The 13,235-nt window shown below is 36.4% G+C and overlaps 1 long non-coding RNA gene across 1 annotated transcript in view; it reads right to left on the bottom strand.

Annotated features, from left to right (window-relative positions):
• The window catches only part of LOC113458909 (uncharacterized), a 219,976-nt gene extending 207,174 nt beyond the window's left edge, over positions 1-12,802 (bottom strand). Inside the window, exon 1 of the long non-coding RNA XR_012581169.1 lies at positions 12,508-12,802. This is a non-coding gene — a long non-coding RNA (uncharacterized LOC113458909). The remainder of the gene's footprint in view (positions 1-12,507) is intronic.
• Positions 12,803-13,235: the final 433 nt, after the last annotated feature.

The following is a 13,235-nucleotide window of genomic DNA, read 5'->3' on the forward strand; positions in this document are numbered from 1 at the left end:
CTTTCTAACTCCTCAAAAGCCTCAAACTACCAAAGTAAAGCAAAACCAACTCAGATATAGCCATAGTTTACTAAATAACTACATGGTACTGTCAACATTCTCCTGTGTCTATTTATGTCCCCCTTGTTTGCCCTGGCTTGTTGCATTTTGAAATGCAAATTCTTTAGCAGAGAAAAAAACATTCTTTAACTTGCCAGCTCCTGTGCCCAGCTTCCCTGGTAAGCATCCAAAGAGAATTAAAAGTAAAATAAAGAACAATTAAAACCACTATTTGTATGGCCTGCAGTTATGCTTCTATGATTTCTTCAAATTAGACATGGAAGACTTTCAATGTTTCTTACAAAAGGAAAAGAAGTTAGTTTACAAATGTTACTTACTGAAGGACAATATTCCAGCAAAAGCAAATAGTTTACAGCCTTCTCTCTATGTCAAGAAAGCATTTTTGTCCTTTGCCACAAGCTGCATGTGTAAAATATCATGTTACCCTTCTATTCCAAGAATTTTACCTCCTGCAGCACTCTAGCTGAAATAGAAACATATTTGTTTCTTGGAAATAATATTAATTGACTTAAGCAATCTAATCCATATTAGAAGTAGTAATATATCCTTAGCACTATTTTATTTAAGAATGTTAATATTTAGAAAGCAACTGAAATTAGAACAGAACAAACAGCAAAAGAGGATTTTCATATTTCAAAATGTTTAATTACAAATCAACCTAAATATCTACCATGTGGCATATCCTGGTTGTCAGAAAAATTACTTGGGAAAGGCCCTAGGAGCCAAAAGCAGGTAGACTGTTTGAAAATAAGAAAGGTGGTCAAACTGTCAGGAAACCTTCCTGGACTGTGGCTTCTGGTACTTTCTGGGTGAGCTGTGCCACACACTGAAAAGGAAGTTTGTCAGTTTGTGCCCCTTCTTCAGTCCCCTTAAATAATATCAACCTCAGCAAGGATAGACAATTCCCATGAAGGATCACAGAGAAATAACATTTCTTTTTGAAGGCTGGGCTAAGGAAAAAAAAAAGTGATTAATAGAAATCAATTGTTAATTTCTGTCAGACTTCACATGCTCACCAAGAAGAAACCATGAAGCATATCAGCAGGACTGTATTTATCTCAATAAATATACCTAATCAACCATGATGTCTCAGTGGTCTCCCTCTATGAAATTGTGCTCTTTTACCAATAATTCCAGACTTTCTTTTATACTCCTGATAGCATTTAGTCACGTCATTACAATATACCCTTCTAAATCAATCATTTATTGAGTTAAAGAAAGGTATAGATATTTTGAAGTGAGTAATGTTCCTCTGCTCAAAAGAGTAATTATAATTCCTTACAATAAACTGATTTGCCTCATCTTTATGTACTGTATTTCTCATCTCTGCTGTCAATATTTTCCACATTTCTAGACAGACAAAATCGTTGTTCTACACAATATAGACTTTTTAAGTCAGTAACTACTTCACAGCAAAGCTTTGTTCCAAACCTCCGGCAAGAGGTACACAAAATAGTTCATGTTTTTTGCTAACAAAAATTCTTGCAGCTAGCACAAAATATATCTGCCAGGGAAAGGGATTTTACAAGTGGTGACCCACATCACAAGCCTACGTGTTCAGTATTCCATCTTTCAACAGGCTTGGAACAGAATTACATATAAATCAGATGTCCTGTCAAACTTCAATTAATGTAGTCAAAATATTAATCACAGACAGTTTCTGTCTCAAAAGCAAATTTTCCCAAATCATATCTTTCAGGAGGAGTTTACATGTCTAATAAATCACATGTGTGGTACGTGCATGTAATAGACTGCTTGATTAAACACAGTGCATGCTTTTTTTGTCTAGTCAGGTATGGAGAGTTAAGGGGTCACTGTCTGGGCTTCTCAGATATGTTACATCTCACTGTCTGATTTCTACTGACCTAATTGTTTTAAAATGGAAAGTAAGTGTTTATTACTATTTTTTTTTACTTTTTTAAACAGTATGAGCATTCTAATTTCATATAACTGTGTAGCTTATTTCCAGAGATTAATTGAATCATAAATATAATCAGTTTTATTTAGGTTTTCTTTTCAAAAAACAGATGGATACATCCCAACTGGTATTTCACAGACTGCCAAGGTGCGTGTGGGGGAGAACACATGTTAAAACCAAAGGAGACTCTTTGCTGGGAAAATGTTTACAATGTCCTTCTTAACAGCACCAGCACCTACAACTAGGAGGTTGAAGTCATCAACACATAACTTCAACTCTATGCATCACCACTGCTATAACACACCCCACTTATGCTGCTTAAAGGTTGGAATGAAAACAAGCAAGCAAACTGGTTCTATCCAGCTCTTACAAGCTTTTGCCATCACATGTCTTTTCATGCCATAAAAAATATCCTTTTTTTGGTTGCTACCAACAAATAACCTTCTATGCAAATGAAGAATTGGAAGCATATTAATGTCAGAGACTGAAAGAAATGAAACAGGTATTGCGGGAAGAAACAGTGTTCAAGCATAATACGATAACTGATTATTTGCATGAAGATTAATGAAAAGTAATGTATATCATAGACAGAGCATACACAGAGTAAAGAAAATTCATTTCTAGATTATGAAAAAAAAGTGCATAATTTTCCCAAAAGTTGATGCAGTTAGTTAATAATTGCCTGGATAGCCAATCTCATGCTATAATTACCTCTAACTAAATTCCTTCCTACATAATTACTTTGACAGTCAGTTTCATAATTTCTTATTTCAAAATCAAAATGGAGCATACTTGACTGAACAAGTCATTATCAAAAATTATGCCATTGTTCAAAATGTTGAGTGAACCAGAAGCTATGAATTAGCAAAAGGCTTTTAGTCACCTAAAATTATAAATTTCAGTACTAACCAAGTACCAAATTCATAATGTGAGAAACAATGCCTAAAAAGGTGATTTATATTGTTTCTAGTGTACTAAGAAAAACTCCTAAATTAGATGTATCAAGAGGACCAATCAAAACTCTGAAATTTCAACATTCATCTGTAATATACTTATCTGAATAAAAAAATTAAGAAAGACTGAACTAAAAACATCTTATGTCAAAAATTAGAGACATAAAAGTACTTATTGAGGGGTTTTTTTGACCAGCTTATGAAACTGAGCATGATAGGAAGTGTTTAAGTCATCACATTTGTGGACAGGATCTTAGACATTTGAACTGTCAGTTGTCTAGGGCACAATTAAAATCTCCACAGTCAGAGCATCTGCTCCCTGACCTACTTCTGCTATTGCAACTGCAAAATGCAAAAACGTCCTCCAATACACAAAACAGAAATTCAGGCATTTTTAACCGGCAAGAAAAATGTCCAAAGGCTAAAATGTGGCAAAATGACAGGGCTTTTCAGGAAAAAAATTGTATGGATCTGTTTCGTTGGGTTTGTTGTTGTTGTTTTGGGTTTGTTTTGTTTTTATTGTTGTTTTTTTCTAAGAATGCTCCAGAAAAACAAGAAGTCTATACCAGTTGTCCTCTTCTGTATTATACCTTGTGAAAGATTGTGAAGTGCTAATATCTCACTACAAGAAAGCATGCGTAGCGATCTCTTTTTTGCAGCAGGAAAAGATCAGCATTTACTGCTCTATTTTCAAATGAAGCAGTTTTTCTCTCTTTCATTAGGAACATGCCTGTACTCAGGCTAATAGTGTCAGGAATGCTACTGGCAGAAGGTTGTTCCAGTTGAGCAGCTTAGTCATCCCACTTCAGAATACTCAAATTGCAGCTTGAAACAGCCGCTCACCTCTTCCACAGAGGTGGAAGTGTCTCTTCTGCTGGCACTGTGGCCAATAGACACTCACAAGATTGATCTGAAGAAACATGTAATAAATCAGGAGTCCATGAACCTAAAAAAGGATTAGCACCCCTCCAGTAAATAAAAATTTTGATTCAGAGCTTCCTACATGTTTCTCCCTGAAACAATGTTCTCTCTTACAACAGGTTCAATGTTGATCAGTGCAATTCACTAGCAAAAGGAAACAAGGAAGAAATGCATTTGGTCAGCTTTTTGATTGATAGAAAATGGTAACTTAGGTAGCATAAATCTAGTCCAGATATGGATAGTCACTGGGTTTATTTCTCTAAAACTATAAATGTTTGTTGTGGCACAGAAAAGAAGGACGGATAAACTTGTGCTTAGATTAAGTAGTGACTTTAAATGTTATAGCATCCTGGTACACAAAATGAAACTGCAAAATAAAACTGATCTAACCTAAGTATTTATTGAAAAAAAATTATTTTTTTCCTAGGAATATTAAATATATTGCATATCACAACATCCAATTTGATTTTTTAATCTTTATTTGATAATTCAGTTGCTTTTTTTCATCACTTACATGCAACTCACACATGCATTTACACTTGGAGCAAATATTCTGTCAAGTTTCTCATTTTATAATGGATTAGCGTGCCGAGAAACTTGGAGTAGAGATGTTCATTTACTTCTTTAAACAACAAAAGATATAGTGCTATAAATCAGTAATATTGGATATATTCTATATCCTGACCTACTGAAAATGAGAAGCAGATAGGAAATTGTTTTTATTTATATGTTTACTTCCACCTCTACACAGTCATTGTAACCTACTAGAATGAGGTCAGAATTCGAACTTACTGCGCTCTTTGCCATTTAGTTTATATATGTGATTTGAATTCCAGATACTTCAATAAGAACAAACCAGCAGGTCAAGACTTGTCTTATACTATAAAATAAACACTGTTGAAATGAGAATTTTCCAATTACTGCAGAAAGGAGCAATAAATATTATTTGGATTAAGAATAGCATCTAAATCATCTAGTGAATTACAACTGAGTGAAGGTGAGAAAAAGTCTTAAAAAAAATTCATTTCCTTCAGGCTGATTATTCAGTACAAAACCACACATGTGCAATTGCAGGTTTTTTCTAAACCACCCAAACATCAATATATAACACAGACAGGTAAAGAAAATACAAAATTGCATATAGATTTGTTAAAAAAACTAAGCTGCACCTACTAGCACAGTTCTCTTCATAATCACTGGAGATGCAAGAGCACACATCTAAACTCACCATTGCACACTGCCTGCCTTTCCATCAGTAAATAAAATTACTGAAGAAAGAACCATATAATGGCTTGGACTGGAAGGGACTTTAAAGATCACCTATTCCCAATCCCCTTGCCATGGATAAGGACACCTTCCTTGTGTCCTTCCCAAGTTACTGTCCTTGTTTCCATTGTCTATACATTTGTTTTTTCCGTTTAGTTTGATCAGCAGTTTCCTACTCAACCGTTCCAGGTCTTTCCATCCTTGCCCAATTTCTCATTCCTGGGGATTGATAAGTCTTGCACTACGTGGAAGACTTCCTCAGAAATCTGCTGCCTCTCTTCTGCTCTCTTGCCCTTGGGGGCCGTCTCCCAGGGGATCCTACTGCCTCTATCCTTGAGGAGCTGGAAGTTTGCGTTCCTAAAGTTCAGGGACCTAATGTTACTCCATATGTGATCTATATCCTTTAGGCCTGCAAATTCCACCAATCCATAATCATTGCCACTGAGGATGCCCTCAGTCTTGAAGTCTCTTATTAGCTTAGGAAATATTTCCTTAAAGTTAGACAAGTGCAAGTAATGAAAGTTGCTGTGATGGAACAAGTACTAACATCCAAATTTTAGATATAGCACAGGTAGTCTAAAATCCATGTTGTTGTCAAATGTACTTCCTCCCCAGCCCTCTCATAATGATTTGTTGAAATAAGTTATTCAGACAACTTGTGTGCAGCTCTCACCTCTATAAAATATTCAGCTGATATACTAAACAATTAGTGTTGAACCTCTTTATTATAAGGTGGATACATTTTTTTCTTCTTGTAATCAACTCTGGAAGCAGATAATGAGGTAAACTATGTGGCCCATGTTATTATTGCCAAGCTATTTAAGTTCCAGACAAGGTACTTGCATTTCTCAAAACCCTGCAGAAATACTCTGCAGCCCATACGATAGTGAAATGAATTAACTTGTTTTTCAAGGATGGTTTTGTTCAGAATATTTCTACAGCATCAAACATCAAGTTAGACCTTTTAAACTGGTCTTGCTCCCATTTGTGAAATCAGACCACTCTTTGGTTGGGGGCTTTATGGTGGGAATGAAGAAGTACCACTTGCAGAAGTGCCATTGCAGAAGGGCCACTATTGCTGCATAAATGGCAAGAAGCAGTTGAGACTTTGATTTTTCTGCCCTACACTGTACCCAATACCAAGTTCAGAGACATTCTTCTTATGGGGCACCACAGCTCCATGCTGCCCTTTTAGCAAGGGGTTTTTAAAATGAGGCAGTCTCACAGACTGAGATATTTGTCTTGAGAATCTTCATTTGATGGAATGGGTGCAGAAGAACCCACTGGGTGGAAGATCATCAGTCTGGTTGCATGGGCTCATGCCCATCTCACAAATGGAAGAGTTTCCTCCCTAGCTCACCTTTACTGGAGTGACGCTACAGCATGCACTGACCTCAAGCACAGAGAGAACTCCTCCAAAATAGCTATGATAAAAGGTCATCCTTAAACTTATTCTAACTTATGCTGGCACTAACAATCCATGTCTCATTAGTGTCAGGCATATTTAGTCAGATATTTCAAACTGTCAAAAGTGTTCCTTAGAAAACCCTTACTGCCCCTGCTAAGTAGCTGTAAATTCAGGCTCATATAGCAGCAACAACTGCTGTGTAACTATTTCCATTAAAGAAAATACTGCATGCAAGTCACTGGAAATTATTATTGCAGAAAGCCTTACTACGGATAATTTTTTGTCCCTGAGCAAAGCTGCCAATGGTGATGCATTGCCTTTTCTTTTCTTCTTATTGGATATAATTTTAAAACAAACAAAACTGCAGATGACCTAAGAGAAGCTGTAATGTTTACCTGCAGACATTGCTTCACTTTGAAAGCAAACCTACTGAAGAACTATAGAGGGCCAAGTCCCTGTGGAACATCTGTTCTTTTTTGAGCCAAACCTGGGTTGAATTACATCAGAAATTAATAAATATGCATTGCTTAATACAGATCTTCCTAGAAAAGCCTTGGCTTCTTTGTTACAAGTGTTGGAAACATGGATATGACAAAACACTGCAAAAGAGCTCATGGGCAAATTACTTTTAGCTCTGCCTCAGAGGTCCGGGGACAGAGTTTTGGTTATCAGTACAAATAAAACTTTTCACAAGTGGCCAGTAAAGGCCCTACTTGGAATTCCTTGCCACTGAGACTCTGATTTTCAGTTTGCTGAAACTATGAATACTGACCCCTACAAATGAGGTTAGTGGGAGACGGATTTTAAAGGCAATGAGTGGGATAAAAAGCCAAGTGCTTAAGAAGTTGATACATTCGTGGTCTGGAAGCACCATGAAAGCATATACAAAGAGGCAAGCCAACATCTTACAGCATGTCAATGCATACCTAAAATGTCCATGAACCTGACTTTTTCTGTGCAGTAGGCATAAGCAGCTTATTTTCCACTAAAAGAAAAATAAATTTGCTTAATCTCTGCCAAATAAGTGCATTTGGACTGTTACTATTAAAGAAAAAAAGTTAGTAAAATAATCACATTCAGTCTACAGCTAGTATAATTATTTCAGTGCCTGTGCAGTATAACAGTGATTAGCACAGAAAAATATGTGCAAAATTGTCTCACATATCTCTGTGTTCAAATAATGTGACTGAAATAAGGGCTGAGCAATACAGCAAACAACAACAAAATGTGCCTGCTGCTTTGCTGAATACGCATTACAGCGCCCTGAGCAAAATATAGTAATTGTAGCAACAGACACAGACAGAAATCTTACAAGAGTTTGGCAAATGAAGACTTCATAAACAACTTAATTCTACTATTCCTTTATGCTTAACTTTTTTTTCAAAGTCATTTTATGTCAGGAGATTTCTAGCCTTAGTGGTAAGCAAACTAAAGGAGGAAAGCTTCACCACATTTTCATACCAGAGACTAAAGAAAGCACAATCATTGGAAGAGACAGGGCGACCCAGGAGCCAAGGGAAGCACTCGCAGATAGAGCTCTCTCCAATAGGACACAATCCCACACCAGGTCACTGTAGCAAGGTGTATCTGCACCCCTAGTCATGACAAAGGAACACTCCAGCCAGTCCCAGGGGCTGTGCCACAGAGTCCAGAGAGGAATAGCAGTAGACATGGACAAAGACAGGGCTGGAGAAAAGACACCTACCATGAACATCCAAGGTTCCCTGAAGAGTCAGAGCTGTCAGGACACAAAGCTGTAGCACAGATCCAAGTGCATTCAAGAGACAAGGCTGCCCTCCAAACAGGTTCAAGGCCCAGAGAGGAGACAAAGCTGTTACACTACATAGATTTGAAGTGTGTCCAGGAAACCCAGTGAGGGAGGGAGGCCTGAGTCCAAAGAAAGCTCATATAAGACACAGCTATCCTGGTCTGAGTCCCAAGGATCCATCCATGGACAGGGCAGAGGGTGCATAAGGCCATTAGGGCAATAAAAGTGTCACATCTGACAGGGATTATGAGCAGAGTCAGAATCTTCAAAACTAGCTCTTTTCTTGCCAACAAAGAGTTAATGGATTAATGAATGGGTAAGGTTTTCATCCTGGTTAAGTGTTCAGCTATAGTTATGGTCAGAGCAGCTTTTATATGCACATATGAAAACTGCACTAGTATGAGAATAATATGGCGCAATTGGGGTAGATTTTTATCAAAGCGCCAAGAGGCACATCCTTTATCCCAGGCACCTGCTAGGTCCTTTATCTGCCTTTTTAGCATGCTGACTGGTGAAAGCACAGCAAGTGCTGCGGCTGCTCTATAGCTTGTGCAAGCTGGCTGGCTGCTAACAGAGTTAAAAGTCTGTTCAGTTCCTCTGCTACCCCTTAGCTGAGACAGCAGATTAATTTTTCTCCCTTATGTAGCTGATGGTTTTTACAAAGTCTGTGATAATTTTGATGTCTTTGAAACCTTTAAAACTGGCACTTGGAGGAAAAACAAGTGGGGACTAATACGACAGCATGATTGAACAGGTCTTGTTTCCTTATATAACCAACTGAAAACACATTAGCCACGAAGCCGGCAGTGAAGATAAAAAAATTTATCTTAAAAACTTCAGCCTGTCAATGCCCCAAAGAATTACAATTTACACTACTTAGGATGAAATCTCTTCTCTCCTATCTTATCAACTCCAGTATTTTTCTGAAGTTGTTGAAATGAAAAAAAGAAATAAGAAGTATGGAAAAAGCATTATCTCCATAGATTGTATTTAGATTAATATAATATAATTTGATTCATTTCACTATATACTCCAACCAAGGAATTCTGTATCAACCACTCTTAATATAGAAGTGTGCAATGTTTGGCAGCCTTTACATTCTGTTTTACATTGAGTGTGTGAGATATGCAGTACTAAATAAAGCTATGAAAGTAAGTGATGTAGTGACTAATAAAAGTATTAGTGATTCCTAATGAAGAAGTATAAGACAGAAAATATTAGTGTTTTGTGTCCTAGATTATGCTTCCATTGAAGTAGATTCTCCTTGATCTTTAATGACAGCTGTACATTTTAAATTTTTTCCAATTTTCATTTACATTTGCTTGCCTTACCCATCTACAGGAAAGAAATGATGGAAAGACTTGTTTAATTTAGACTGATGAGGAAGTAAATGCACAATTTTCACATATTATTAAAATATTGTTACATAATTGTGGTCAAAATTTACATCTGTAATGACCTTGAAATATTTTCTACATGTTGATTATCATTTGTTTACAAAAAGGTTATAATGTATTACATATGAAAAATAGCAAACCTTGCTAAAGTAGTGTTGGAAATGTGATTTACACTACAATAAACTGTAGAAATATATATCTTGCTTCTCTGCATTCTCACAATTCAATTCATTTCAACCTATTAATTATTTTATATATACTACTCTTACTATTTTAATATATGGAAAAACCTCAAGGGAATTTATTGTGAAAGATCATTTTGTCAGAAACATCAGTGGAGAATTCTCACAGAATTCCCTAAAATACACTGAAATAGTCTCACAAAATAACTACAAAAGAGCATGCCTTTCCAAATGGCTGATGACACAATTTATCAATCCGAAGAAAAATGTGGGTTATTTAGTGAGTGCCAGTAGAACCAGTCAGTTAAGGGCATTTTTATGTAATAAATGGAATGGTCAATGTAGCCCACACGAGACACTGGGGGAGCAACAATTGCACATCTTTTTTACCCAAAGGGGCCTCTGAAGCTGTCTGCAGTCATTGATAGGAATAAGGCATCCACCTTGCCTCAAAAAGGTGCAGTGAGTACAGATTGTGCAGCAGCACTGCACCCATGCACACAAGCATGCACGTGAACACAGAGCTACTCTGTCTTTTAATGGGAGTATCAAACAATTAAAACATTTCTGTATCATAGCATGGAAGTTATTTTGGAGAGGCAATTCTGCTTTTTTCACAGAGAACAAAATTTTAAATAGTTTGCAAAACTATGCTGACCATGATTGCTGTATTTTATCTCTGTATAAGAGAATCAAACATTACTGACATTTATTTTTTCACTTATAATATCTAGCTGAACAAGACTTTATTCTCCTGGGGAGCTGAGAACCAGAGAACCAGGTTTCTCTTCACTGCTGTTATTTTAAGAAATCCTAATGTTAGACTGAGGTTTCATTTGATATTCCTTTGTATTATGTTGTTAAAATTTTCTGATTCTAAAAATAGTTTCAGCCATTTAGTAGAACACATTATAATTTTTACCTCTGCTTCGTCTCTATTTCCTTAACAACTAAATTCACACTTCACCTGTAACTTATGCAATGCTTGGATGATTTAGGTGGTTTACCTTTCAAGGCCCCTTGGTGTAAATTTTCTGAACTGTGCCTTCTGATGTGATCAGGTGAGCTACAAAAAGACATATACACCTCCTGGATTATATTAACATAATCTCGAACTTTTGAAAACTCTAACCCTATGTAGCCACACAAGCATTTCACATATTCAGACAGATTTTCTGCTTAAAACTGATTTACGCTGAGCCATTGAGAGATAAACATACAAAGCATTAACTGAACCCCTCCAGGCTGCAACAGGGAGGAATCATAAGGGACTGTTTGTCTCAGATGACATTTAATTATAATGAGCAGAATCTAGGTTATTAGCAGAATACATCTGCATGTGTGGTTTTGAATGAAGTTTATTAAGAGGAAAAAAGATAAAGTGAACATTCAAAATTTTGTATAAAGTCACAGAAATAAAATCTTGAATTTATGCTTTAATTTCTCTCTTAAAATTAGTTATTCATGTAAAATATTGAGAGAGAAAATTAGCATATAATTCATAAAACCAGTTTCTTTTTTCTCACTGTTACAATTTTTAAGGAATTGAACTTGATTGGTAACAACAGAGTCAGAAATTCTGGAACGGAGCACAGGCTCCAAAGCATTTAGATCTTGTGCTTCTCTCCATGTTCATCCACTATGTAAAATATGAAGTGACACTGTGAGGCAGAAAAAAAATTCTTTCACCTTCTGCCCCACCATGATTACATCCCCAGGAGCCCTGCTGAGTCACTGTGCTTCCAAATCTACATAGGCAGAGCCTCAGACAGTGCCCCAGGGTAGGCAGCATCCTCTCCTTTGATTCCAGCCTCCTTTTCTTCCCTCTCTTTGCATTTGCATACTTTCTATATTCCCTTCTTATACAGCTCAGGCCTAATACATTGATATAATAGTCTGTGAATCTTTTGAAAGCCCTTCCTCAGTCCTTATCAGAAATATATTAGATGGCTTACAACTGCCAAGTGTCAGCCAAAATAATTCTTTCTGTTTCAACAGTAGCCATAAAACTAAAAAAGGGTACATTCTTTCACAGTCTCACACAACATGTATCATGACAGTCAATGGCTCTAAAAGTAAAAATGCAAAACAGTGATTACGTTCCTGTGTTCAAATAGGGAATAAGAAATTTTCATCGTATGACAAATATAAGCAGATCCTTCTAGGGAGGGACCCACCAATTCTGAAGTAAATGCAGACTGTATAATATTAATTTCACCTAAGAATTGTCAAAGATTAGTAGCATTAATGAAAGGTAAATGTACTAAACTATATTACCAAATACAGTTGTTGATTTCTTTTTAATAATTGATGTCTGAAAACACACTTGCAGTTTAGAGCTATGATTTTCTCACATTGCCTAGCAACCTGTGCAAATATAGAACTGCAGATGCAAAACTACTGACCTTTCTTTCCAGTGCTTATTTTTTTCTACCTTACACAGCAAAAGAGTAAAATCAGAAAAACTATTTCAAACACTAAACTCTTCAGTATATACTAAATATTTCAGATAATGAAAGCATGAAAATACTTTTGCTTAACAGAGGAGCAAACAATTTCATTTAAATAAGCCAAAAATATTACATCCTGGATAGAGTCTCACCGATCTTTCAGTGCAGAGAGATGGTTACTCACCCTACAATATTTGCAGCTCTTAGGAAGAGTCATCCATGCAGATTTCTTTCCTAGTGCTCATGTACAGCGTTCTGGGGGATTTTTTTCTTTTTTTAGTTTTAGACAAACACTATCCATTGAATGTATTCCTGCATTAACTATACCTGCATTCAGCCTAAAGGGAGGCTTGAGCTACTCGTTTCTTTTCTTAGTATCAACAAAGTTGGCTTCTTCAGCAAATGGGAAAAACAGCACATTCAAAACATGAGAGCATGTTGAAGAAAACCAGGGTAATAGAGTACACACCTTCTTCCCATAGTGCCAAAATACAACTTCCTTGGTTACTTGAGAGTATGTAATGGGGAAGCATGTACAAGGATGGAGATGAGAGAGAGAACCTATTACTTCTCTACCTGGGATTGGGATGTTGAACAATACCATCCATCATAAAAGAGTAAATAAGCAGCAACATGCATGCAGAAAGAGCTAGGCTGCAATCAGTCTAGGAAATGGAAATATCTCCTTAAAATAAAATGGAAGAACTTGGATGCTTCCCTTCTTGCGAGGAAGTAGATTGCAAGAAACAAATAGTTTTGGAAATATTAAAAAAAAATATATCTGTGCATTTGTAAATAACACAAAGCTTTTGTCAACATATTTTCTCTGAAATTGTTCCACTATACTTTGCTTAGGATGTGCCCCCAAAAAGCCATCTGCTGAGCAATCTCACTCCATATTAAAACTGCCTG

This window comes from Zonotrichia albicollis, chromosome 1 (assembly GCF_047830755.1).
Source record: "Zonotrichia albicollis isolate bZonAlb1 chromosome 1, bZonAlb1.hap1, whole genome shotgun sequence".
Taxonomy (NCBI): Eukaryota; Metazoa; Chordata; class Aves; order Passeriformes; family Passerellidae; genus Zonotrichia; species Zonotrichia albicollis.